At 44.4% G+C, this 26,849-nt stretch overlaps 1 protein-coding gene across 1 annotated transcript in view; it reads left to right on the forward strand.

Moving 5' to 3' along the window:
• The window catches only part of BSN (bassoon presynaptic cytomatrix protein), a 340,482-nt gene that overhangs the window by 212,037 nt on the left and 101,596 nt on the right, over positions 1-26,849 (forward strand). The gene's annotated exons all lie outside the window — the stretch shown is intronic.

Here is a 26,849-nt window from a genome sequence, read left to right on the forward strand (position 1 = left end):
AATGGCCTGTGATGAGACATTAGATGGGGTGGGTTCCAACTTACTACAGATAATTCTTTCTGTGTGTCTGACTTGTGAGTCTTGCCCACATGCTCAGGGTTTAACTGATCGCCATATTTGGGATCAGGAAGGAATTTTCCCCAGGGCAGATTGGCATTGGCCTTGGGGGTTCTTTGCCTTCCTCTGTAGCATGGATCACTTGCTGGTGGATTCTCTGTACCTTGAAGTCTATAAATCATCATCTGAGGACTTCAATAACTCAGTCTTAGGTTAGGGATCTATTACTGGAGTGGTTGGGTGAAGTTCTGTGCCCTGCATTGTGCAGGAGATCAGACTAGACAATCATAATGATCCCTTCTGACTATATAGTCCATGAGTCGATGAGTCTAGTTGGCAGGCAATATCAAATAGAGTGCCCCAGGGGTAGGTCCTGTATCCAGTTTTTTTCAACATCTTCATTAATGATCTGGAGGATGGGGTGGATTGCACCCTCAGCAAGTTTGCAGATGACACAAAGCTGTGGGGAGTGGTAGATACCCTGGAGGTAGGGATAGGCTATAGAGTGACTTAGACAAATTAGAGGATTGGGCCAAAAGAAATTTGATGAGATTCAACAAGGACAAGTATAGAGTCCAGCACTTAGGATGGAAGAATCCCATGAACAGTTACAGACTGGGGACCGACTGGTTAGGCAGCATTTTTGCAGAAAAGGACCTGGGGTTTCTAGTGGACAAGAAACTGAATAAGAGTCAACAGTGTGTTCTGGTTGCCAAGAAGGCTAACGGCATATTGGGCTGCATTAATTAGGAGTATTGTCACCAGATAAGGGAAGTGATTGTTTCCCTCTATTTGGCATTGGTGAGGCCACATTTGGAGTATTGTGTCCAGTTTTGGGGCTCCCACTACAGGAAGGTTGTGGACAAATTAGAGAGAGTCCAGCAGAGGGCAACGAAAATGATTAGGGGGCTGAAGCACATGACTTATGAGGAGAGGTTGAGGGAACTGGGCTTATTTAGTCTACAGAAAAGAAGAGTGAGGGAGGATTTGATAGCAGCCTTCAACTATCTAAAGGAATGTTCCAGGGAGGATGGAGCTAGGCTGTTCTCAATGGTGGTAGATGACAGAACTAGGAGCAATGATCTCACGTTGCAGTGGGGGAGCTGTAGGTTGGATATTAGGAAAAACGTTTTCACTCAGGGGGTGGTGAAGTACTGGAAAGGGTTACCTGGGGAGAAGGTGGAATCTCCATCCTTAGAGTTTTATAAGGTGCGGTTTGACAATGCCCTTGCTGGGATGATTTAGTTGGGGTTGGTTCTGCTTTGAGCAGGGAGTTGGACTAGATGTCCTCCTGCAATCCCTTTCAACCCTCATCTTCTATGATTCTATGAACTCTGTAATTCTGGGGCTATCAAATAGTTTTAATACTGGCTCTGTTTTTATTAGTTGCTTAAACTGATTCAATTCTTGTTGATATTGCCAGTCCCATTTCCTCTGATTATTTTTACAAAGTTAAGCCCTTAAATTTGTTGTTTTTTTCTGTTAGGTTAGATATGTATTTTCCTACAAAATTAACTATGATTAAATATTTCTGTAAAGGCTTATCTTTTCGGTGAGCAATATTATCAATGACTTGTATTCACTGTGGATCAATTTGTAATCCCTGACTGTTTAGTTTTTCTCCTAGAAACATTAATTCTTGCTCTCTAAAATTACATTTATTTTTGTTAAGTTTCAATCCTGTTTTTTTGCTCTAGAGATAATGCTTTAGCTAATCTTCTATTGTGCTCTTCTAAAGTTCTTCCCCATATTATCATATCACCTAAGTACACTTGTGTGCCATCTATATTTTCAAAAATCTTTTGTATTGCTCTATGAAATACTCTGGAGCTGAACATAATCCAAATGATAGTCTTTTAAAACAGGAGTATTCAAAAAGTGTTAAATGTACATAGCAACTGACTTTCTTGCTCCAGTGTTATTTTCCAATATCCGTTCAAAGCATCTAAAGAAAAAAATATTTTGCTCCTGGCATTTGTCCAAATATTTCTTCCCTGATATGTATTTTTAACATACTTATTAAAGTCTTTTGGATCTATATATAATCTTAAGGATCCATCTTTCTTGTCTACTGTTACAAGTGAATTCACCGACTCAGTCAGCTTTTCCAACCTTTTAATTATATCTAAATTAAACTAGGCTTCCCTATTTATTGTGTCTTACTTCTTAAAGCTAAGGATATTTTTCTAGTTGCATGTATAACTAGTTTCTTCATGTCAATTGACTCTATACATTGTATCCAATTTATCAATGCCAGTGAATAATTCTGTAAATTGATGTTCTATTTCCAGTGTGTCAGAATCCTGAATAGTCTGAATTCTACCAGATAGATTTAGTGTTAAATATGTTTCTAAACCTAAAGTAGAAATACCTTGTCTATTAACTACTACAAATCTTATGTTTTCTATGTTATTTCTAAGTTCGCAAATACGCATAACAGGAATTTTTTCACCAATATAAGATTGTAAATTAATATGTATTTTTCTCTTACTAAAGGTTTTCTTTTAGACATTTTATAATTTCTTCTGAAATTACATTAGGTTGTGCATGTGTATCTATTACATACAGAATAAATATTCTATTAGTAGACAGCATGACTGTCCAATCCTCCTTGTAGCTCACAGAGTGACTCTGTTTCCAAATACCAGAATCAAATTTTCTTCATCTGTAATGTCAGCTCTGTATTTGGTATCTTCTCTGAGACTTTGAATTTTGAACTAAATATATATTTCTAATTTTTTTCAGACTTCTCTGTGTCAAACTGTCCTGCAGCAGCTCAAGAGTGTGAATACAAACCTCAGGGCAGACTGTTAAGAACCACGCACAAACCCAAAATTGGTTGTGAGTTCTATACTAAGACTTCACAAATCAATTACCAAGCGTAAATGCCTCAGGCACTATAACAGCCTAGACATGGAGTCATAGACTGTCTCCTTGAGTACTCTGATCTATCTTGCCACCTAGGTGGGCCTGCCTTTGTGATAGATGGTCCCTTACACCAAAATTCACAGCAATATGCCAGTTATTCCCTGTCCCAAAAGACCAGTCACTTATCCCAGTTCAATTGCATTTTAGATCTCACCCCAAAGACAACGCTTGTAGCTAATCCTATAATGAACTGTCTAAAGATGTATTATATAGGAAAATGAAACAAGAGAGTTACTTACAAGGTTAAAGCAGGTAAACATAGATACACACAAATGAGTTCCAATCTTAAGTTTCAAAAAGTAATAGAAGCTTCTATAATAAGTAAGCGCTATATGTCCTTTAGGGATAACCCAGGTTAAGCACTGGGGATCTTTTGCTTATACCTGGTAATCCTTGCCTCACTGCATCCAAGCAGCATAAAGATACTGTTCCTCCTTGTAGGGGGTTTTATTCCCTTTTCGCCTTCTGCTTTGAGCTGCAAACTCAGCTGATGGGAGGAATTCACTTGCAAGACTGTCTTCATGGGTGGGAGCAGAGTAAACAACAAAGTATTTTGTCCTCTTTAATGTTCCAATCTGTCTGGTGTCTCTGGGCCTTCCTTGTGAGGCAGGACATAACTCCATCTGGTGGAGACCAGCATTTCATACTAGCTAATGTCTCTCTCCTGTCTGGTGATTTACACTGTTACAGAGGCTTACAATGCAAACGCTTAAATATTGCCTTACAATATGGGATACAGATGTTGCAAGTGAGATTAATGCAGGCAGCAGCTCATAAGTATTCAATAAAATCTAAACGCTAAGCACAGTTTTATTATTCAAACACCTGTTTTAACAATACTAATGGAGAGGTGAGCTAGACCAGTTCCAGCTATGTATTTGTGAGAGTTCAGTTGAGACATGGGAATTTTGGTGTGAGCTGGCACTGGGTCTGCCAGTGTCACACTCTGCTTACAAAGTTTTGCACAATGATTCTGTCTATGCAGATATGACAGGTTTGACCATATGACAGGTTTGACCAGTCTAGGTTAATGACTCCTTCCACATCTAGAACATTCTTTCATATACTCACATGTTTTAACTTTAGTACTTTCACCCTGTTTTGCTCTGTAGACTTGTGTTTTTTACTTTTTCGTATTAAGTCTATTTTCACATTCATTTGTTTTCTTTCTAAAATGCACAGTTATTGTTTAAATTCATCAGGTTGTCAAATTCTCACTGTTTTTTCCAGATTTAGATCTGGCTCTTCTAACAGTCTTTTTCTTACACTGATCTCTTTTATACCCTTCTTATCTTCAGATCTTTAAAAAGGATTCAAAAGTCTTTTCCTCCATTTGATTCTTGAGTGAAACCGAAATCTTTTAAATATTTCATTTCTTTTCGGAAAAAATATTCCTCAATTTTTTTAAAGACAAACTTATTATCAGCTCGTTCTCTAAGATTAAGCTCAAATGAATTATATAATGAAATTGCTTCAGTATCTGCAGTCTTTTCAGTATCTGCAGTCTTTTCAGTACCTACAGTTTTTTGTTCTGCTTCCTCTTGAATAGATCCTGTTGCCCTCAAAAATAAATCAAATTCTTGTTTAGACATTTTCCAGTATACTGCAGCATTTCTTGACATTTTTAAAAATGTGGGAACTCTTAATTGGTCCATCTTATTTCATTCAAATTTGTTTTTAACTGCTGAATAACTTTTACCTCGGGTTTTTGTTTGTTTGTTTAATGTCTTTCGGTTCTTTTTATCACTTTCCTCACTGCTGGTACCATGTGCTGTTGTATGTTCAAGTAATGCTCTAATCAATAATTCATTGCTAGTAACTTAACAACAGACTTTATTAGCTACATAGTTAATGTATAGGCAGAACATCAGAACTCAGGTCTATCTGTCAATCTAGCCTAAAACCAGCAGCCTCTTCCCACTGTTAGCTCCGATGCCCTGGAGGCAGCCTGTTCATTCTCTTAGAGCCACAGTAACACCATATACTACCCAAAAAGATATATCATTCTTTATTCTGGGAAAGAAAAGAGTCCAGGGGAGTGAAGCAAGGAAAGGAAAGCAAGATTAAAAGCAGAGAGCAGAGGTGACTCACACATGTTCATATCTATTAATTGACAATGTTAACAGATATTAGATATCTAGATATTAGCCCCCTGTAGACAGTTTTTAATGGGTAAGAACGTTGCTCAGGTAATATTCTGTATAACTAAAATGCTCCCCTTTTCCTGCACCTCAGCCAACTTCTCCTCTGAAGAACATAGCCTTCAGAAGGCCTTTTAAAAAAGACAAAGTATTACATTGCTAAACTTCATGTGGGTACAAATGATATAGCTAGATTCTCGCTGTAACATATCAAAGGAGACTATGCCAGGCTGGGAAAGTTTCTTAAGGAAATCGAGGCTCAGGTGATGTTCAGTGGGATTCTGCCTGTCCCTCGAGGAGGACAACAAAGGTGTGACAAGATTCTGATGATCAACAGATGGCTCAGGCAGTGGTGCTACAAGGAGGGCTTTGGGATGTATGGTCACTGGAAGGCATTCATGGATAGAGGACTGTTCTCCTGGGATGGACTTCACCTGAGTAGGGAGGGAAATGCACTTCTAGGATGGAAGCTGGCACAACTGATTAAGAGAGCTTTAAACTAGGGAGTTGGGGGAGATGGTTGGGAGATGCCCATGTAAACTCCACGCCTGATTTTAGCATTGAAAGGGAGGAAAATGAAGTAAGAAACGGCACAGCTGTGGGAAGCAGAATGGACATTAAGAGGAAGGATGGTGTAGATACAGTCTAAGAGGCGATATTGTCAGTAGAATGACTGTATCAAATCAGGAAAGGAACATGAGCGAAGCCAAACAGCAAAAATTAATATGTTTGTATACCAATGTGAGGATCCTGGGTAACAAAATGATGGACCTAGAGCTACTAGTAGATGAAGTGAAACCAGATATTACAGGGATAACAGAAACATGGTGGAATAGTAGTCATGACTGGAGTACAGGTATTGAAGTGTATGTGCTGTTTAGGAAAAACACATATAAAGGCAAAGGTGGTGGAGTAGCATTGTATAACAATGATGAGGTAGACTGTAAATAAATTAGAAGTGATGGAATGGATAAGACACATTGGGGAAGAAAGCTACTAGAGTTTCCCGTGGGATAGTGCTTGGGGTGTGACCACTGTGATTTGATTTGGATTTGGATAGAGACATCTTTAGGGGTTTTAATGAAGTAAATGCTATTGGGAACTGTGTGATTATTGGAGACTTTAACTTCCCAGATATAGACTGGAGGACAAGTGCTAGTAGTAATAACAGTGTGCAGATTTTCCTGGATGTGATAGCTTCATTCACCAAATAGTTACTGAACCAAGAAGAGGGGATGCCATTTTAGATTTCGTATTGGTGAGTAGTGAGGACCTCATAGAAGAACTGGTTGTAGGGGACAACCCTGGTTTGAGCAACCATGAGCTAATTCAGTTCAAACTAAATGGAAGGATAAACAAAAATAGATCTGTGACTAGGGTTTTTGACTTCAAAAGGACTAACTTTAAAAAATTAAGGCAATTAATTGGGGAAGTGGACTGGACTGAAAAACTCTTGGATCTAAAGGTGGAGGAGGCTTGGAATTACTTCAAGTCAAAGTTGCAGGAATTATCGGAAGCCTGCATCCCAAGGAAAGGGAAAAATTCATAGGCAAAAGTTGTAGACCAAGCTGGATGAGCAAGCATCTGAGACAGGTGATTAAGAGAAAGCAGGAAGCCTACAAGGACTGGAAGATGAGAGGGATCAGTAAGGAAAGCTACCTCTTGGAGGTCAGGACATGTAGAGACAAAGTGAGAGGCCAAAAGCCAGGTAGAGTTGGACCTTGCAAAGGGAATTAAAACCAATAGTAAATGGTTCTATAGCTATATAAATAGGAAGAAAACAAAGAAAGAAGAAGTGGGACCACTAAGCACTGAGGATGGGGTGGAGTTTAAGGATAATCTAGGTATGGCTGAATATCTAAACAAATACTTTGCCTCCATTTTTAATGAGGCTAACGATGAGCTTGGGGATAGTGGTAGGGTGACTAATAGGAACGAGGATATGGAGGTAGAAATTACCACAACTGAGGTAGAAGCCAAATTTGAGTTTAATGGGACTAAATCGGGGGGTCAGATAATCTCTATCCGAGAACATTAAAGGAACAAGCGCATGAAGTTGCAAGCCCATTTGCAAGGATTTTTAATGAATTTGTAATCTCAGGGTTTGTACCGTATGACTGGAAAATCGCTAACATGGCTCCTATTTTTAAGAAAGGGGAAAAAAGTGATCCAGGTAACTACAGGCCTGTTAGTTTGACCTCAGTAGTATGCAAGGTCTTGGAAAAAATTTTGAAAGAGAAAGTAGTTAATGACATTGTGGTTAACCATAATTGGGATAAAATACAACCTGGCTTTACAAAAGGTAAATTGTGCCAGACCAACCTGATCTCCTTTTTTGAGAAGATAACAGCTTTTTTAGACAAAGGGAATGCAGTGGATGTAATTTACCTTGATTTTAGTAAGGCATTTACTACGATTTCACATGGGGAATTATTAGTTAAATTGGAAAAGATGGGGATTAATATGAAAATTGGAAGTTGGATAAGAAACTGGTTAAAGGGGAGACTACACCGGGTCATACTGAAAGGTGAACTGTCAGGCTAGGAGGGAGGTTACTAGTGGAGTTCCTCAGGGATCGGTCTTGGGACCAATCTTATTTAACCTTCTTATTACTGACCTTAGCACAAAAAGGGGGAATGTGCTAATAAAGTTTGCAGATGACACAAAGTTGGGAGGTATTGCTAGTACAGAGAAGGATCGGGATATCCTACAGGACGATCTGAATGACCTTGTAAACTGGAGTAATAGAAATAGGATGAAATTTAATAGTGGAAAGTGCAAGGTCATACATTTAGGGATTATTAACAAGAAATTCTGCTATAAACTGAGGATGCATCAGTAGGAAGCAACAGAGAAGGAGAAAGACCTGGGCGTGTTGGTTGATCACAGGATGACTATGAGCCGCCAATGTGATGTGGCTGTGAAAAAAGCTAATTAGGGCCTAGGATGCATAAGGCGAGGTATTTCCAGTAGAGATAGGGAGGTGTTAGTACTGTTATACAAGGCACTGGTGAGACCTCATCTAGAATACTGTGTGCAGTTCTGGTCCCCCATGTTTAAAAAAGATGAATTCAAACTGGAACAAGTACAGAGAAGGGCTACTAGAATGATCTGAGAAATGGAAAACCTGTCTTATGAGAGGAGACTCAAAGAGCTTGGCTTGTTTAGCCTAACCAAAAGAAGGTTGAGGGGAGATATGACTCCTCTCTAGAAATACATCAGAGGGATAAATACCAGGGAGGGAGAGAAATTCTTTAAGTTCAGTACGAATGTGGACACAAGAACTAATGGATCTAAACTGGCCATCAGGAAGTTTAGACTTGAAATTAGATGCAGGTTTCTAACCATCAGAGGAGTGAAATTCTGGAATAGCCTTCCAAGGGGAGCAGTGGGGGCAAAAAACGTAGCAGGCTTGAAAACTCAGTCTGATAAATGTATGGAGGGGATGGTGTGATCGTACAGTCTATTTTGGCAGTTGACTGATCTTTGACTACTGGTGGTAGATATGCCAATGGCCTGTGAAGGGTTGTTAGATACGGTGGGTTCTGAGTTATTACAGAGAATTCTTTTGTGGGTGTCTTGCTGGTGAGTCTTGCCCTCGTGCTCAGAGTTTAACTGATCACCATATTTGGGGTCAGGAAGAAATTTTCCCCCAGGGCAGACTGGCAAAGGCTCTGGAGGTTTTTCGCCTTCCTCTGTAGCATGGGGCACGGCTCACTTCCTGGTGGATTCTCTGTACCTTAAAGACTTTAAACCATGATTTTAATAACTCAGTCATAGGTCAGGGGTCTATTACAGGAGGGAGTGAGTGAGGTTCTGTGGCCTGCATTGTGCAGGAGGTCAGACTAGATGATCATATCCATCCCTTCTGACCTTAGAGTCTATGAGAACTGCATGGCCGAGCGGTGCAGTGCCTCTAGTCTGAAGACAGATCCTTTAAGGTGGGGTAAGCGGATTGAAGTAGGAATAATGGGACACAGTTAAGGAGAAGAAGCCATCAGCGGATGCTCAGGAACCAGTTTGCTGCATGTGGACTGAATCAGAGAGTGAAGGAGCTCAGGGAAAGCGGAGGAGTCCCATTGCTTATGATGTTTAGGATCCTGCTCGCCAGAGCACAGCAGGTTCCACAGAAGACCATGCCTATGGAGTTTCGACCCCTCCCTGGGGTCTCATTCTCTGCTGAGCCCTGACTCTCCCTCAGTGGCTAGTGGCAAAAGCCAAACAAGCAAATTGAAGATCGTGTAAGAAAGCTCACACCCAAACCTCACAGCCCCTCTCCAGGGTCTCGTCCTCCCTCCCAGGCAATTGTGCTGGCTCCCCCCCTCCACGGACCTGTCAGCCAAGCCTAACCCAGGTCCTCCCTCTCCCTTGTAGAGCGGTGTTGCAGCTCCAGCCTGTCCTGTCCTGCTACTTTTATCATATCCTCTTGCCAAGCGTTCCCTGCTGGAAATGCCCACAAATTCCAGCAGCCCTCCGTCAACAGTTCTTCATTGCATAGAATTTAAGGCCAGAAGGACCCATTAGATCATCACGGCAGAGTCCAGTTACAACCTACCACCCAGAAGCCCTTCCTCTGTGCCAGTGACTGCCTGCTTTGTGCCAGGGCTCTGTGTTTGCAGAAAACCCTTGTAATGGGGTACCATGGCCCCACTTAGTCTGAAAGTGCTAGTATAGTACGTTACCCAGAGCAGTAAGGCAGTTGCTACAGGAAACAAGAAGCCCTTGGCAGTGAGTTAGAACTGCTCTCTGTGACCCTTGGCAGGGTGCGCTGGGATGGGACACTAATACACTTGGCAAATTTTGTTCAAAAGTAATGGAGCACTAGGGGGATGCCTGAGTAAGCAAATGATGGACTTGTGCCTTCGAAGGAGAAGAGTATACTGGCCATTATTGTCTGGAAATCTATTTCCAGTCTGAAATAAAATAATGGAGCAATTATTAAACAATAAAGATCTATATACACACAAGCATTGGCGTACAAATCATGGCATAAATTAATTACAGAGTAGGAGGAGGAAGGGCATGAGACACATATAATATATATAGACGGTTGGAAAGCCGTTGATACATCTTACTTGAAGATTAATTTTGATTGGCTTAGCTAGGAGCTCTGTCACATGTCGTTACTAGAGCGTTTAGGCAGACATTCTAACTCTCACAATTGGAGCACTGTCATGGATGGGTATAAACTGTTCAGGAAGGACAGGCAGGGGCAAAAGGGTGGAGGAGTTGCACTGTATGTAAGAGAGCACTATGACTGCTCTGAGCTCCAGTATGAAACTGGAGATAAGTCAGTTGAGTGTCTCTGGGTTAAGCTTAGAAGCAAGAACAATAAGCGTGATGTCGTGGTGGGTGTCTGTTACAGACCACCAGACCAGGAGGATGAGGTAGATGAGGCTTTCTTTACTCAACTAGGGAAAGTTTCCAGTTCACAGGACCTGATTCTCATGGGAGACTTCAGTCACCCTGACATCTGCTGGAAGAGCAATACAGAAGAGCACAAACAATCCAGGAAGTTTTTGGAGAGTGTCGCTGACAATTTCCTGGTGCAAGTGCTGGAGCAACCAACTAGGGGCCGTGCTTCTCTTGACCTGCTCACAAACAGGGAAGATTTGGTAGGGGAAGTAGAAGTGGGTGGCAACCTAGACAGCAGTGACCATGAGATGGTCGAGTTCAGGATCCTGACAAAAGGAAGAAAGGAGAACAGCAGGATACGGACCATGGACTTCAGAAAAGCGGACTTTGACTCCCTCAGGGAACTGATGGGCAGGATTCCCTGGGAGGCTAATGTGAGGGGGAAAGGAACCCAAGAGAGCTGGCTGTATTTTAAAGAGACCTTATTGAGGGCACAGGAGCAAACCATCCCGATGTGCAGAAAGAATAGCAAATATGGTAGGCATCCAGCTTGGCTTAACAAAGAAGTCTATGGTGAACTTAAACACAAAAAAGAAGCTTACAAGAAGTGGAAGCTTGGTCAGATGTCTAGGGAGGATTATAAAAACACTGCTCGAGCATGCAGGAATGAAATCAGGAAGGCCAAAGCACAATTGGAGTTGCAGCTAGCAAAGGACGTGAAGGGGAACAAGAATGGTTTCTACAGGCATGTTGCCAACAAGAGGAAGATTCGGGAAAGTGTGGGCCCCTTAGAGAAAGAGGGAGGCGACCTAGTGACGGAGGATGTGGAGAAAGCTGAGGTACTCAATGCCTTTTTTGCCTCTGTCTTCACAGACAAGATCAGCTCCCAGACTACTGTACTGGGTGGCACAGAATGGGAAGGAGGCGAACATCCCGCAGTGCTGAAGGAACAGGTCCAAGACTATTTAGAAGGATTAGACATACACAAGTCCATGGGGCCGGATGCAATGCACCCAAGGGTGCTGAGGGAGTTGGCTGAGGTGATTTCCGAGCCATTGGCTATTATCTTTGAAAGCTCGTGGCAACAGGGGGAGGTCCCTGAAGACTGGAGAAAGGCAAATCTAGTGCCCATCTTTAAAAAACGGAGGAAAGAGGATCCAGGGAACTACAGACCGGTCAGCCTCACCTCAATCCCTGGAAAAATCATGGAGCAGGTCCTTAAGGAATCCATTTTAAGGCACTTGGAAGAGAGGAAGGTGATCAGGAACAGTCAACACGGATTCACCAAGGGAAAGTCATGCCTGACCAACCTGATTGCTTTCTATGATGAGGTGACTGGCTCTGTGGATGTGGGGAAGGCGGTGGATGTGATATACCTTGACTTTAGCAAAGCTTTTGATATTGTCTCTCACAGTATTCTTATCAGCAAGTTAAAGAAGTATGGGTTGGATGAATGGACTATAAAATGGATAGAGAACTGGCTAGAGCATAGGGCTCAACGAGTAGTGATCAATGGCTCCATGTCTAGCTGGCAGCCGGTCACAAGCGGAGTGCCCCAGGGGTCAGTCCTGAGGCCGATTTTGTTCAACATCTTCATTAATGATCTGGAGGATGGGGTAGATTGCACCCTCAGCAGGTTTGCGGACAACACTAAGCTGGGCGGAGTGGTAGATACCCTGGAAGGTAGAGATAGGATACAGAGTAACCTAGACAAACTGGAGGATTGGGCCAAAAGAAATCTAATGAGGTTCAACAAAGAAAAGTGCAGAGTCCTCCACTTAGGAAGGAAGAATCCCATGCACAACTATAGACTGGGGACCGACGAGCTAGGCAGCAGCTCTGCAGAAAAGGACCTGGGGGTAACAGTGGATAAAAAGCTGGATATGAGTCAGCAGTGTGCCCTGGTTGTCAAGAAGGCTAATAGCATATTGGGCTGCATTAGGAGGGGCATTGCCAGCAGGTCATGGGAAGTGATTATTCCCCTCTATTCGGCATTGGTGAGGCCGCATTTAGAATATTGTGTCCAGTTTTGGGCCCCCCACTACAAAAAGGATGTGGAGAAGTTGGAGAGAGTCCAGCGGAGGGCAACAAAAATGATTAGGGGGCTGGAGCACAGGACTTATGAGGAGAGGCTGAGGGAACTGGGCTTGTTTAGTCTGCAAAAGAGAAGAATGAGGGGGGATTTGATAGTGGCCTTTAACTACCTGAAAGGGGGTTCCAGGGAGTTTGGGGCTAGGCTGTTCTCAGTGGTGGCAGATGACAGAACAAGGAGCAACAGTCTCAAGTTGCAGGGCGGTAGATCTAGGTTGGACATTAGGAAAACGTTTTTCACTCGGGGTGGTGAAGCACTGGAATGGGTTACCTAGGGAGGTGGTGGAATCTCCATCTTTAGAGGTTTATAAGCTGAGGCTTGACGAAGACCTGACTGGGATGATATAGCTGAGGTTAGTCCTGCTCTGAGCAGGGGGTTGGACTAGATGACTTCCTGAGGTCCCTTCCAGCTCTAATATTCTATGATTCTGTGATTAACAAATCAAAGAACTGGTGGACTCAGCATTTAATTAACTCATCAAGTTGACCAAAACTGTCCAAGAGAATTTCTATTTTAGTTCATTACAATTTTATTTGGTACCCATTAGTAAATTAAAGCAATTGCTGGGCGAAACACCTTTGATGATGGCTAGCACTGGACTGGCCACATGCCAGCTAATGTAGCACTGTTAAGAAAGAAGCCAGGAGTGCGCACACACAAGTGTATTGCCCCTGTGTGGAGGCCAGTTCACAGGGAGAGCACGTGCCTTCATCATGCTGGGAAACAGCAGAGTGCTGGCTACCATGCTACAAATCAGAAACCTTGCCATTGCAATTACAAATTCGTTTTCTTTCCATTTTAAATTAATTCTCCATGCTGCTGCCAGACAGATTCATTTTGGCACAGGCAGCCAGCAGCTGGTTCAAGTTCATTGTAGAGTTGATAGGTTTTGGTTTCTGCCCAGAGATGTGGGGATGAGAGCAGCTCTCCCCTCTGTCTGGCTGTCTCCTGGTTTGGTGTATTCTGATGCAGCAGCATCATTTTGCAGTGCTCAGCTACAGTGCCGGGAGCTTGCCTTCAAGGTGCTGACTGTCATGTTAGCTGAGAACACAGCCTGTCTTAAACGGAAAGGAAGAAAGTAAGTTTCATTGCATCAGGTATACTTTGCTTTGTGTTGACTGGTGGGTGAACAGGCTGCAGTTCAGACTGAGTAGACATTTGTATTTGGAAGGTGTAATATTCCAGTGATATCTGAACTCCCACATGTCAGCCCCTCCTCACTTGGGGACCTTGATCTTCTCTCAACAGGCCCCATGCTTCCCCACTTGCCTTGCAGCTGTCTTCAATGGGGAGTGGTCAAGTGGCCTTCCAGCTCTGATTAGCTCTGAAGTGTTTGGGGTCAGACGGCTAGCTCTTTCCATGCTGTGAGGTAGGCTAGCAACCTGCTCCTCACCGGAAAGAGCTTTCACAGGGGCCACTCCACTATTCTAATGCCGAGAGACCAGAAGACATTACCCCACACCCTGTTGCTACTGGCCCTGTAGCACTGCCAGGGCTGGAAAGGGGTGGGGATCCTTGTGCACAATTGGAAGGGGGAGGTCAGGATAAACAGTGCAGACAGCCGGGTGAGGAGCTGATCTCCCAGGGATGGGCAGGCAATCGTCTTTGTGCCAACACTTGGCTTCACAATAGCATCAATCCCATGCTGTTTGACAAACATGTGACCCATCCACCCCTCCCTCTTCTCCTGGGAACTGCTGACTGCAATCCTGAAGGAGATAAGAGAACAGTTTGTGTGTGGAAGAAGCCATGAAACATCTACAGGTGATTCAGCCATGAGCAAAATCTTCATGGCTTATCCAGAATACATCTTTCTACCTTGGGTGCAGAGACTGCCAGGGAGAGGGGCCAGCGAAGTTCCACAAAGGAGCAGCTACCAATGTCGACACCTGCCTCTGGGGGTCCCTGTGGCATGGGCAAGCCAGCTCATGTCAAGGTCCCCGTGTCTCCATTGAACCCTGACACACAACGAGCTGGAACCAGTCCAGCTCACCTGTCTGGTAGTGTGGTTTAAATAGGTATTAGGGTTTTAAGAATTTGTTCAGTGTTCAGACTGTATGAAATGCTTGGGAGTTGCTGCCTGCATTAATCTCACCATATTGTAAGGGAATATTCAAGCATTTGTACTGCAAGCCTGTTGGACTGTGAAAATCACCAAACAGCAGAGAAACATTAACTACTGTGAAGTGCTGATCTCCAACAGAAAGTGTAATGTCCCACCCCACAAGAAAAGGCATTCAGCACGCTACTGAGGGACATTAAAAATGACTGAAGACTTTGTTGTTTTGCCCTCCCCCACATGAAGATGAGCCATGCAAGTGGATTCCTCCCATCAGCTGAGTTCGCAGCTCAGCACACACAAGGGGAGCAGGGGAATAAAAACCCCTAATAAGGCCAAACTGGATCTCTATGCTGATCGGACTCTAGAGGCTAAGGAGTACCAGGCATAAGCAAGAGATCCCCAGTGCTTAGCCTGGGTTATCCCTGAAGGACATATAGAGCTTGCTTATTATAGAAGCTTCTATGACCTTTTGAAACAGGATTTGAACTCATTTGTGTGTATCTATGTTTACATTCTTTAACCTTGTAAGTAACTCTCTTGTTTCCCTTTCCTATATAATAAATCTTTAGACAGTTCATTATAGGATTGGCTACAAGAGTTGTCTTTGGGGTGAGATCTAAGATGAAATTGATTCTTGGTGTGAGGGACCATCTATCAAAAAGGTAGGCTCACTTGGGTGGTGAGAGAATCAGAGTACTCAAGGGGACTGTCTATGACTCCGTGTTTAGATTGTTATAGTGCCTGAGGAGTTTACACTGGATAATTGGTGAATGAAGTCTAAGTACAGAACTCAGAGCCGATTTGAGTTTGTGCCCTGCTTCTTAACAGTCTGCCCTGAGGCTGGCACTCACACTCTTGAGCTGCTGCAGGACAGCACAACGGTTTCTTCTCTGTACCTCCCCAGGGTTCATGGGATTAGGAGGCCTTTGTCCCTGCCCCTTGAGGCAAAGATTTGTAGTGAACTCCATGAGGGCAAAGTAATATGGGGGAATTTTCCTGTCTCTGTGACACCCTCCTGTGGTTTTCCCTATGGAAGGAGGCACAGGCCACTGCTCGGAATGGAGCTGATCCTGGCGTTGTGTCTCTGCATAGCCATGAGGTGGGGGGACCACAGTCCTGCTTATTTGAAGCTGATGTGCTGGGCAAAATAGAAACAGAACTTGGAATTTCCTTCAACAGGACAAAGGGAGGATTAACGCACAGGACAGAGTCTGATGACATGAGAGTTTGGGTCCTGTTACCTCTTAGCCTGTCCACGTATGCCAAGGAGAGCCCCTGCCCTACTGACCGCTCCACAGAGCTATACGTTTGCTGAAGTCTATGAGGGCTGATGCACTATTAATGTGAAGTTTCCTAAATGTTCTGGTTGTGCTGGCTTTGCAGTGCATCACTGCTGGCTTTCTCCTCTTCTCATCCATGTTGTCATCATAATGGAACCATTATTTTCCACCAGCTGCCTGAGCAGCTTTGCTGTTGATTTATTCAGGCACTTGCTCTGTTTTATTTTAGCCTTGCTGTTTCTAAAGCTCTCTCAGTTCATTGCGTAGGGTTTTCTCCTGCTCTATTAGCGTTTTCTGCCTATCAGCTGCTTTCACATTTGACTCCCATTCAGAATAACGTGCAGTGGTAGATGGCTTCTAAAATACCCTGCTTCCACTTGCTTCTTTCCACCTTCCTGCTGCTGACACAGAGCTGCTCCAATTGCCATCAATCCCTTTGCAAAGTCACTGTCAGCATTTACTGCAGTGTTCCTAGAACCCATCTCCTCACAGCAGTAGCCTGCTAATATCAGCCAGGATCGTGGACCAGCAATCTCTCTGGTCGTCATTTGCTCTCATTTTCACTGCTCCTGTGATTATAAACACTACGAAAATGAGCTCCTTTCCTTCTCTGGCTGACTGGTTTTAATTCTCAATGCACTCTGAAACCATCTGTTTTCTGCTTTCCTCAAATACCTGATCTCTGCTCTCAGCAGCAGAGCATGGTTCCTAAGCCACTGGGCCTTGGTCTACACTTACCTGGAAATTGGGCGGCAGTCGACGGGAGTTACGCAAGCTACACAGAGTAGCTTGCGTAACTTCCGTCAACTGGTGTGCTTCCCTTCTGCGTGCCATCTTCACTGCACTGTGCCGACGGGAACCGCGTTCCTGTCAACGCAGCACTACACCACTTGAGGGGGTGGATTTACTGCGTCAACTTCCTGTTCGATTGAGCGGATCTACACTGACCACTCAGTCGATCCAGAAAGATCGATCTGACAGTGGCTACTTTGCTGCCGTCAGTATAGACATACCCTAGGACAGTGCAGCTCAAATGTGGCTGGCATCTGGAACCCATCAGAACCCACTGGCCTAAAACACAGTGTACTATCACAACAATGCGCAGCTGAGACATCCCATCAGACTCCAGCCCCCTCCCAGACAGGGGCTAGCAGCTGAGGCTGAGCTCTGCATTGTGGGAAACTCTGGGAGAAGAGCAGGGAAGCTGTAGCAATAACTTTCGTGATCCTTATACCACAAAATGATCTATTCCCAGTCCACAAAGTCAGGCTAAAAGAGACCTGAGTTGAGGAGATTCTTGGCTTTGTATTTAGGAAACAGATGGAGGGGGAGAATTGGATAAAGATCCCATTGAAGTGTCCATTATGCTGGACCCATTTCCTGCCCCTGGATGCTATCATGAAACACGTGTTCCTTAATATGACACTGACAATATTAGCATCCCAGGGAGGGTGTGACCCAGGGACCACTTGATGCCAAGTGGCAGAGGACATAGGGGGTTCATGGGATATTACAGGGATCCCCATGTTGGATATCTATATACTAGCTCAGCGAAGGGTGGCATATGAGCACTCTACCGAGAGCCAGTAGCCCATTGGGCATCCGAATCATTGCAAGATGTGCGTACAGATATGATTTCAGGCGTTATGGAGTTATACTGAAAACTATGTTCTTAAAATCTTGGAGCTAAGGCAGCTCACCAGGAGGTGACAGGCCTTGGAAATGTTCCTTGCAGGCAGGCAGGAAAAGACCGCTGTCTCTCTCTGGCCATTTGTGCATTGTGTGCTTCACCCTGTAGGCCTATTTGCATGCTGAGCCAGGTGCGCATTGAGATTGCAAATCTGCAAGAGAAGAAATTTACAGGTAGAAACAAACAGCCAAGAGGTGTCCTGTTTCTGAATAGGACAAAGGACTAGTCTGGTATATTTTAGAGTGCAAAGAGACACACTGAATCCTTCACCAAAGCATACTGACAGTGTGCTTGTCTTGTGAAAGGAGGGTCACAGCTTGGCTGTAAAGTGCTGCAAGGATTTTGCGTGAGTAATACTCTACTACACATGAGATTATCTTGTTAATTAACAAGAATTAACGATGCACTATAGCTATAGCTCTGTCTGGACTCTATAGTTTGGCTGCTTCTTTCAGGATTCGCCACCAGATGTGTAGACAATGCACCGGTGAGTGAATGGCACCAGTCAATAAACCCGTCTCCCTTTGGGAAGCCCTAAATGGTACTCAAGGGAGGGGCAGTGGAACCCCCTCGGTGAAAGAAATGTCCCCAGAAAAGCAGATGAGCCAGAGTTTTGTTGGCCAGTAGTACCCCCACTATTGGGAACACTCCCATTTAGAAAAGGCCCAGTTGCGGACATGATAAGGCTGGTGCTTCCTTCAACTTAATGGTGTTCTTGCTAGAAGCTGCAGCAAGCCTATACCAATCGTATTGACCTTTGTCTTCCCATTGAAGTTCTATAGTCCCTTCTGAGAGAGAAGGTGGAAGGCCTATGACAATCCCTTCCTTCCTTGTTTTGCCTGGGCATACATGTCGAAGAGAGTCATCAGAGAGCCCAGGCTGAGGCCCGTAGGGAAGCTAGGGAGCAGAGTGTGCTGCAACCTCCATCTAGCACATAGACCTGTAGCCACAGTGGGAAGGTCTGCGGCTCACGCATTGGGTTTTTCTCCCACACTCCTGGCAAGCACCATTAATTGACTGACTTTGTCGTGTTTCCTTTCATCTGTCAAGATGTTGGATGGCCATAATGGGCTATAGATTGCGTGTTATGATTTTATTTTATGTGTAACCATTTGCTTCCAATACTTCTACAAGCTACTACGTGAATCTGTATACTTTGTTAAATGACCTGATCCTTGTTTTTGCTATAAACAGATCTAAGTGCTGTGAGTAAAACAGAGCAGGGATCTGAGATGGGACTGATAAGATGGTGTGTACTACTGCTTTGGAAGCCATGGATCGGTGAATGCTGCAAGGGTCAAGGGGCTGGGCGCTGCAAGGGTCAAGGAGCTGGGTGCTGCAAGGATCAAGGAGCTGGGTGCTGCAAGGGTCAAGAGGCTGGGCACTGCAGGAAGATGCACAGAGGGCTTAAGGGTTGAAGTGTGTATCATAGGTGTCGTCAGTTGTTGGCTGCATGTGTGTTCTTCTAGTGTTTATGTTGTCCCAGCTCTACGAAGATGACCAGGACACCAAACTATGATTGGCTTACCCAATAAGACCAGAGATCCGTTTCAGTAACGAAGGTTCCAGGCCAGATTTATTGCCAATTGAGCATAGTAAAAAGAGCAATGGACCAGCTCAGTAAACAGCGGGACTTTCTGTTCCTCACTTGGCCAGAAAAACACACTCCCTTTGAGACCCTCCTGTATACATTGATACAAGCAAGTTGCGTGTTGCCCCTCTAACTTGTGTAGTTGACACCTTCTGACGTGGTTAGATACCACCCTCTGACGTGATAAGACCTTTTATCTTGTACCGAATGGTTCGGCCAAAACATCTCTATCCATTATATTGTCATTCTGAGGGGTCAATAAGCCCTCATTGTTTTGGGAGTTTTGAGATGTTCTGGTACCTTTCTGAAATGTGCTTGCATGAGTGCTCTGTACCTAGTTATTTAGGAATGTGTGTATCAGCTCTGTCCTTGCCAGTTACTGTGAGCCTGCCAGCATTCACAGCATGACTTCTGCTAACTTTGTTTTATGACAGCAGGATTTGACTATTACTTTAGCTCAGGCCTCATACCTGGCCTGTTATACTAGGCCTAATATCTCAGGCTCTCACTTTCTACTACATGCTTCCACTTTTTCTCTTTTTATGGGGAGGATGTTTTACCCATTGTCCTGGAAAAGCATAATGCATGGTCTAAAGGTGACCCAGTGGGCTAAACACTGTTATATGGCCACCTTTTATTGCTATCATACATTCATGCTCCAACTGTCCCTTAGTCTGCACATTCCCTCGTATGACTGGTGGACTGATTTTATTTTTTAATTAATTTTAGTTCTTTATGGTGGGCCTGGGCATGTTAGGCCCAGAAATTTGATTAAGGAATGTACTTTTATGGTTGAGACTTGGAGCACTCCCAAATAATTAATATATGTGGATATGATGTATAGATATATATGTGTATGTAATATATATGGGTATATATATGTGTAGTATGTATGTGTACATAGAACACCACCTTATATTTTCTTTTTCAATCTGGTGTTATAGTTTGGCCCTTTCACTTTGATACCATAGATAGCAACATACTTTTATTAGGGCAATTACAGTTGCCACCTGTATTATCATTAGTAGTAGGCTAAATGTTTTTGAAGAACTGGGATAGGCATTATTATGGTATGTCCCAAATGCTATGTACATAAGAAGTAAAACAGAAATTTGGAGAGGAGACATTACAAATGAGGCCTTCATATATGAATTTTTTGGGATTAGTTACTACACAGTACTGTCCATCCATGTTATAGGTTACCCTTACTGCTGGTTGTCACCCTCTGGTAAGCTTTGCTGGGCAGGAAACAGGAACGGCTAGCTTCTTTGTTGTAATACACCAGTGGTTGACAGGGATCCATTTGTTTCTTATAGATGCTGTCTTCCAGATAGCCTACTGAATGGACAGTAACCAATTTATTAAATTGCTGTGTCAGGATTTAGTAGTGGTATCCATAGGTTGAACAAGATTGTTTTGAATAACACATGCCTCAGTTAGGATGCAGTTACAACAGTAGTGTGAAAAGTGACAGTGGGGCCTGCAAAGGAGTGCTTGTGTTGCTGGTGGAGCTGGGGAGTTGACCCTGAGCAGGCACTGACAGGGTTTCCCCACACTAAGCAGGTAGTAGTGAGGTACCTCACAACCTTGGGGGCCCCCCAGGCAGGCCAAAAGCAGCCATGGCCCCTGACTTTACAAACCCCAATGCTCCTTTTACATTGCAAAATAGCCACAATTAATTATGAATGAATACATGAAATGTAAGCTGGAGCACCCTTAGCACCTCATCATCACTCACTCAGATGCTCCCCACAGTGCACTAGGGATCAGCCCATCACTGGGATCAGGCGTGCCTCAAGCCAGGCTAACCACTGTGCCATCCTTCACCAGTGCAGTGACAATGTGCATGGGGATCGCTGGTTTAATAGCCCCATAGTCCCACCATATACCCACAGTGCCCTAGGCACAGCTTAGGAGGCCTGCCTGGGCTTATGTCTGCACTCCACAGCACAGAGCTAAGTTTATTGGAAGCACTTACCTGTATAAATAGCACTGCTCTTTTCCCAGTGATCAGCTTTAGTCTGCCTCAGTCACTAGCAAAGATGTGTCCAGCACAAGCTCATTAATGTATCTGCTTTCCCCTCTATGTGACAAAGTCATGCACCAATTTTTGTTAATCGGAGTACAGATTGCCTAAACACTTCACTCAAAAACACACTATTTAAGATAAAACAAGTTTATTTATGACAGAAAAATAGATTGTAAGTGATTATAAATTGTAGGCTTAATAGATCAGAAGAAGTTACCAAAGAAATAAAAATAAGAATGCAATCTAAATTCTAACAGAATTTGAATCTAGAAATGTCTCCCCCTGAGAGATAGTACCAGCAGGCTTGCAGCTCATTATTTCTCAGACTTCATTTATCTTGCACCCTGGTCCCCTCCTCCCCCATTCAAAAGTCTTTTGTCTTTCAGGCATTTCTTCAGGTGTTGAGCTGGGAGGGAGTGAAGACAAGTCATGATATCACTCCCCTTCTTTTATTGTCTGTTCCAGCTTGCTGGACCAGTCAGTGCTTGTGACCTGGAGGGGTCATCTCCATTGGTCAGTCAGTATCCCATTGGGTACGTGCTTTCTTGGTGAAGTCTCTAAGGAGGGGGTTTGGGAGAGCGGTCTCTCCTTATTAGCCCATTAGCATGTCTGGCTTCTTCATTGTTGTGCCTGAAAGGCTGGTGGTGGGAATTTCCTTACTTGCAACATGTTCTAGTAGCATATTCAACACTATTTTATAACTTCCCATAATGATATGGTATACAATTCATCAGGATAGTAATGTTTAGCGGATCAAGACTTAAAATAATACCACACAAGGCAGTTCTTGTACAGTACATATCATAATTACAGGACATTGCATGAATATGGCGTTTCTTGGGTGTTGTTCTCAGACCCAGAGTGTCACACGCCTTCAACCCTCATCCCCATTATCCATTTTCTCATAAAATTACACATTTTATGCACATATTCAAGATGAGTGACAGTCTAACATTCTGAGGTTTCTGTACTTCAGTCACTAGGCTGTGGGGTAATCGTAAATCTTTTCATTACATTTTTTTACCCCTTAGCATTGCCCTCCTCCGTGTCATTAACAACTCGTCTGGCTTTCCCAATTAATCTGTTTAAGAGGACAGGCATCTGATTATGTGGGATGCATAGTATCTCAACAGCTAGTCTATCCAAGGTGACAGGGATTATTCTGTACAGTCAGTTTCTTTATAAACTGGACAGGCTTTCTCCAGCTCCCTCATGATGTGGGGTATTGAGCCAATCTCAATATTTCCTGCTGTTACTCCAGTACTTTTAGCTGCATTGTTTGAGCTTCCATGAGCCTCCTCTGTGCCTGCTAAGCACCCAAAGCCAAAGAAGCAGCTGAGGTGTTTGTTCCATGTTCCTTTGGTGGGCTTTCTCCTCAGCTGTCTCAGCCACTTCCGTCTCTCTGATCTGCAACTCCACCTCAGTTTCTGGTACTCGCACTCTTCCTGGGCTCTGAGCTGCTGCAGTTGGGCCAGTTCTCCTGCAGTGGGCTCCTCTGTGGCAACTGGGGCAGGAGTCCTTTTGTTCCATTATTATGAACGCTATCATTTCAATGCATGCTTTGGTCTGTGGGAGAGAAGATGTGAGCGAGGGCCACTCTTCACAGACAGGACAGGTTCAGGCAGCAGTCCAGGGGCTGGTGGTCTGTTCCTGGGATGAGAGGAGAATGAGCGTTCAGAACAGACACTTGCAGTGTGAAATTTTCAATGAACATATAGCAGGGCTTCAGAGATGATCAGCACAACTGGCCCAGCCCTCAGCCCCACTCCTCTGACTGCCTCACCAGGCCAGTGTTACTTACCACACTGCACCCTTCACTCCAGCTTCCTCACATCCATTTCTCAGGCCTCACCCCCTTCCCAGGACCGTGGCAAGGAAAATTGAACCTCTAGTGAGATGCATTTTATGACTGTACAAAATACTGTCCCTAAAGCTCTTGCATTTGTAAATACATCACTCTGGGTAGTGTGGCGAGGGTGGCTTGTTCAGCCCTTTCATGGGTACTGTGCCCTCTTTGGCTACGACTATGATGTGCTTGGGTGGGAGCAAGGGGGGGCCCAGTCCCACCCTCTGCCCCAGGCCCTGACCCAGGGACCCTGTGTGAAGTAGTCTTCAAACTGCCCAGTCCGTGACTTACTCCCTTCCCTGGGTCTCCTGTCCTTGACCCCACTGCTCGCAGTCTGCTTCCTGGAACTGGGTGGGGAGGTGCTCTTCCTCAGGCCTGTGCCTTGGGTCCTTGGCCGTAGCCAGACAGGTACCCCCTCTTGTCTCTGGTACCTTTGGGGTTGTAGTATGTGGCAGTGGTTGCTCCAAGTCCTGTAGCAGCAGCAGCAGCAGCAGCAGCTCCTCTTCTTCTTCTTCTTCTTCTTCTTCTTCTTCTTCCGCTCCGCTCTGCTCTGCTTCTTCTCCTAACTCCCTTCCAGCTGCCCCCATCTGCCTGACAGGAGGCTTTTAACTGCTGGGGCAAGCTCCTTGATTGGCCTCAGCTGGCCTAATTGCCCCGGAGTAGCCACGGCTGGATCACCCAGGGAACAGGGATTTGTTAATTCTGGGGCTAATCTAGATCCCCTCTACTACTCTCCAGTAGCCATCAGGTCTGGCCCTGTCACAGTAGACAGAGCAACTGGCCTGCATGTTTATTTGCATATGCATAGAGGCTGGGGGAAATCTCTCTGTGATTAGCACATACTGTTCTTTAATATCAGTGCAACAATTCCCTCCTCCAGAGCAATCACAGTCAGAATCCCAACCCTTCACAGCAGCACTTGCCAGTAACTGATGCCTCATCATATTCTTCATAACATCTGTCATCATGCAAGTTAATAAAATGGGGTTGTGGTTAAACTTCAGATGTAATATGTAAGACTAAACTCTGCACCACTGCAGCACACAGTACAGAGCCATGGGGATGCTTTGTCCATCACTGCTAGCAGTATGGGAATGTGAGCAGTTCCCAGCTCTGGCTCCTGGAGTGTGGCAATCTCAGTGTCAGTGATCTCTGATACATTGATACAGCCCCTGGGAGCCCAGTCAAGTGTCCTGCAGCAGCTGTGGCTTTCTTTCAGCATTTCTCTAGCATGCTAGTTATTCTGACTCTTTCACCAGTAGATGCTGCTGTGGGTGGGATCTCAGCACTGCTGGGAACATCATTTAAAATTATTTTTTGTGGGAATTCCAGAAGCTTCTAGCTGCTGCTCTGGGATTCAGGTTTGCAAACTCTTCAAGTTACCAATTTGCTTGTGAACAGAGTGCTTTGAAAACCACAGGGTGCCTGTCTGCATCATTAGGTAGCTCAATACATTAGCCAATCTGGCCCTGAGCTTCTGACCACTTACCTCCCAGGGGTGCTGACAAGACAATCAGTTAAAATGTAAAGCACTAAATAAAGTTTTGTTCAACATCTTCATTAATGATCTGGAGGATGGGGTGGATTGCACCCTCAGCAAGTTTGCAGATGACACTGAGCTGCAGGGAGTGGTAGATATGCTGGAGGGTAGGGTATAGGATACAGGATACAGAGTTACCTAAACAAATTGGAGGATTGGATCAAAAGAAATCTGATGAGGTTCAACAAGGACAAGTGCAGAATCCCATGCACTGCTACAGACTGGGGACTGACTGCAGAAAAGGACCTGGGGGTTATAGTGGACAAGAAGCTGGATATCAGTCAATAATGTGCCCTTGTTTCCAAGAAGGCTAACAGCATATTGGGCTGCATTAGTAGGAGCATTGCTAGCAGATTGAGAGAAGTGATTATTCCCCTCTATTTGGCACTGGTGAGGCCACATCTGGAGCACTGTATGCAGTTCTGGGCCCCCCACATCCAGAAAGGATGTGGACAAATTTGAGAGAGTCCAGAGGAGGGGAACAAAAATGATCAGTGGGCTGGGGCACATGAGTTATGAGGAGAAGCTGAGGGAACAGGGCTTGTTTAGTCTGCACAACAGAAGAGAAGAGTGAGGGGGGATATGATAGCAGCCTTCAACTACCTGAAGGGGGGTTCCAGGGAAGATGGAGCTAGGCTGTTCTCAATGGTAGTAGATGACAGAACAAGGAGCAATGGTCTCAAGTAACAGTGCGGGAGGTCTAGGTTGGATATTAGGAAAATCTTTTTCCCTAGGAGAGTGGTGAGGCACAGGAATGGGTTACCTAGGAAGCTAGCAGAATCTCCATCCTTAGAGGGTTTTGGGGCCCATCTTGGCAAAGCCCTGGCTGGGATGATTTAATTGGGGTTGGTCCTGCTTTGAGCAGAGGGTTGGACTAAATATCTCCTGAGGTTCCTTCCAACTCTAATCTTCTAGGATTCTATGATAAGGGCTAATTACTATTATCTTTATCAGATCTTGTTAATGTCTAAATGGATTTCAAAGCTGTTAGTAAATCTGCTGGCCTCCTAACTTGTACTGTTTGCCCTTTTGCCAGGAGCAGCTTAATCTTGTTGGCTGACACATTAGCTGATCCGATCTCCATTATAGATAAGCTACTTGTTTGGAGAGGGCCTCTGGGTTCCTTCTCTTCTGAAGCTGCATCATGATCCCACTGGGGAATGAGGTGTGGCCATCCTTTTTGCCAGGTGAATGGAACACCATGCCCATCTCTCTCTGCCCAGCAGCCTGCCTGCCCGCCCATAAGAGGCTTTTTCACTGATTTAGGAACCAGCTGGATCGTTTAAGATATGCTTGTTATTAGAATTGACATTTCTGAGCCTAGCTTTGGAAGCAGCCAACTAGTTGAACAGTGATGTCACTGTATCCTGAGTGTGGGAGACTGGAAACCACTTAGCCACCCACTTTGACACTCAGAAGAAAGATACTTAGATTTAACAGCTGAATATTAAACTTCTTACCAGTGTGACATCAGAGTATGTCTGTGTGATTGCTCAATCACTGGCCAGAAGTGTTTGAAGCTTCCATTCTCCTGCAATGGCAGAAGAGCTCCAGACCAGGATACACATTCAGGAGGCTGTGCAGGCTAATAGAATCCACTCAGAAATCACTGCAAAGATCATTCCCTCACTCCCTTGTATCTTTAAAGACATGTTTGCCTGATGTTTTGAAGAGTGCTGTCATCAGCAGTGTTCTTCAACCTTGCATGGTTCTGCAACTTCATAAACTTCCATTGATATTTTCAATGATATACTTAGTTTTTAGGGTATGTGCTGTTATTTTGCCGATTTTGTAATGTCTTCTCAATTGATCATGAATAGCTGCGTTCTACCCAGGGGAGACTAGGCAGGCCAATGCACTTGCATTTCACCTCTGGAGATCAGGGTTAGAAGCCTGTTTAGTAAAATGCAGGTTTGCTGGTATTATCATGAAAGCATCTGGCAATCACTGCTCAGGGGAGGCCTGCTGGCCAGGAGAGAGCTGCCTGAGCATTAGAATTGAGGTGTATTGCCAGGAGGATCCCAGAATTAGAAGACCAGAGAATATTATGGTCAGGATTGAGCAGTAGGGACCTGCCCACAGTGCAGGCATTGCATGCCTGAATCAGACCAGCTCCACACACCGATAGTTTAACAACTTGGTAATAATTAAGCTTTGAGCTTGCTGCCAATGCCGGACACTAGATCTGCCCAGGGGAATCCTAGGGAGATTCATATGAACCTTGCCTCTGTTCAGTCC

Source organism: Emydura macquarii, unplaced genomic scaffold (assembly GCF_026122565.2).
Source record: "Emydura macquarii macquarii isolate MOO-44397 ecotype Brisbane River unplaced genomic scaffold, CSIRO-AGI_Emac_v2 contig_2369, whole genome shotgun sequence".
Classification (NCBI taxonomy): Eukaryota; Metazoa; Chordata; order Testudines; family Chelidae; genus Emydura; species Emydura macquarii.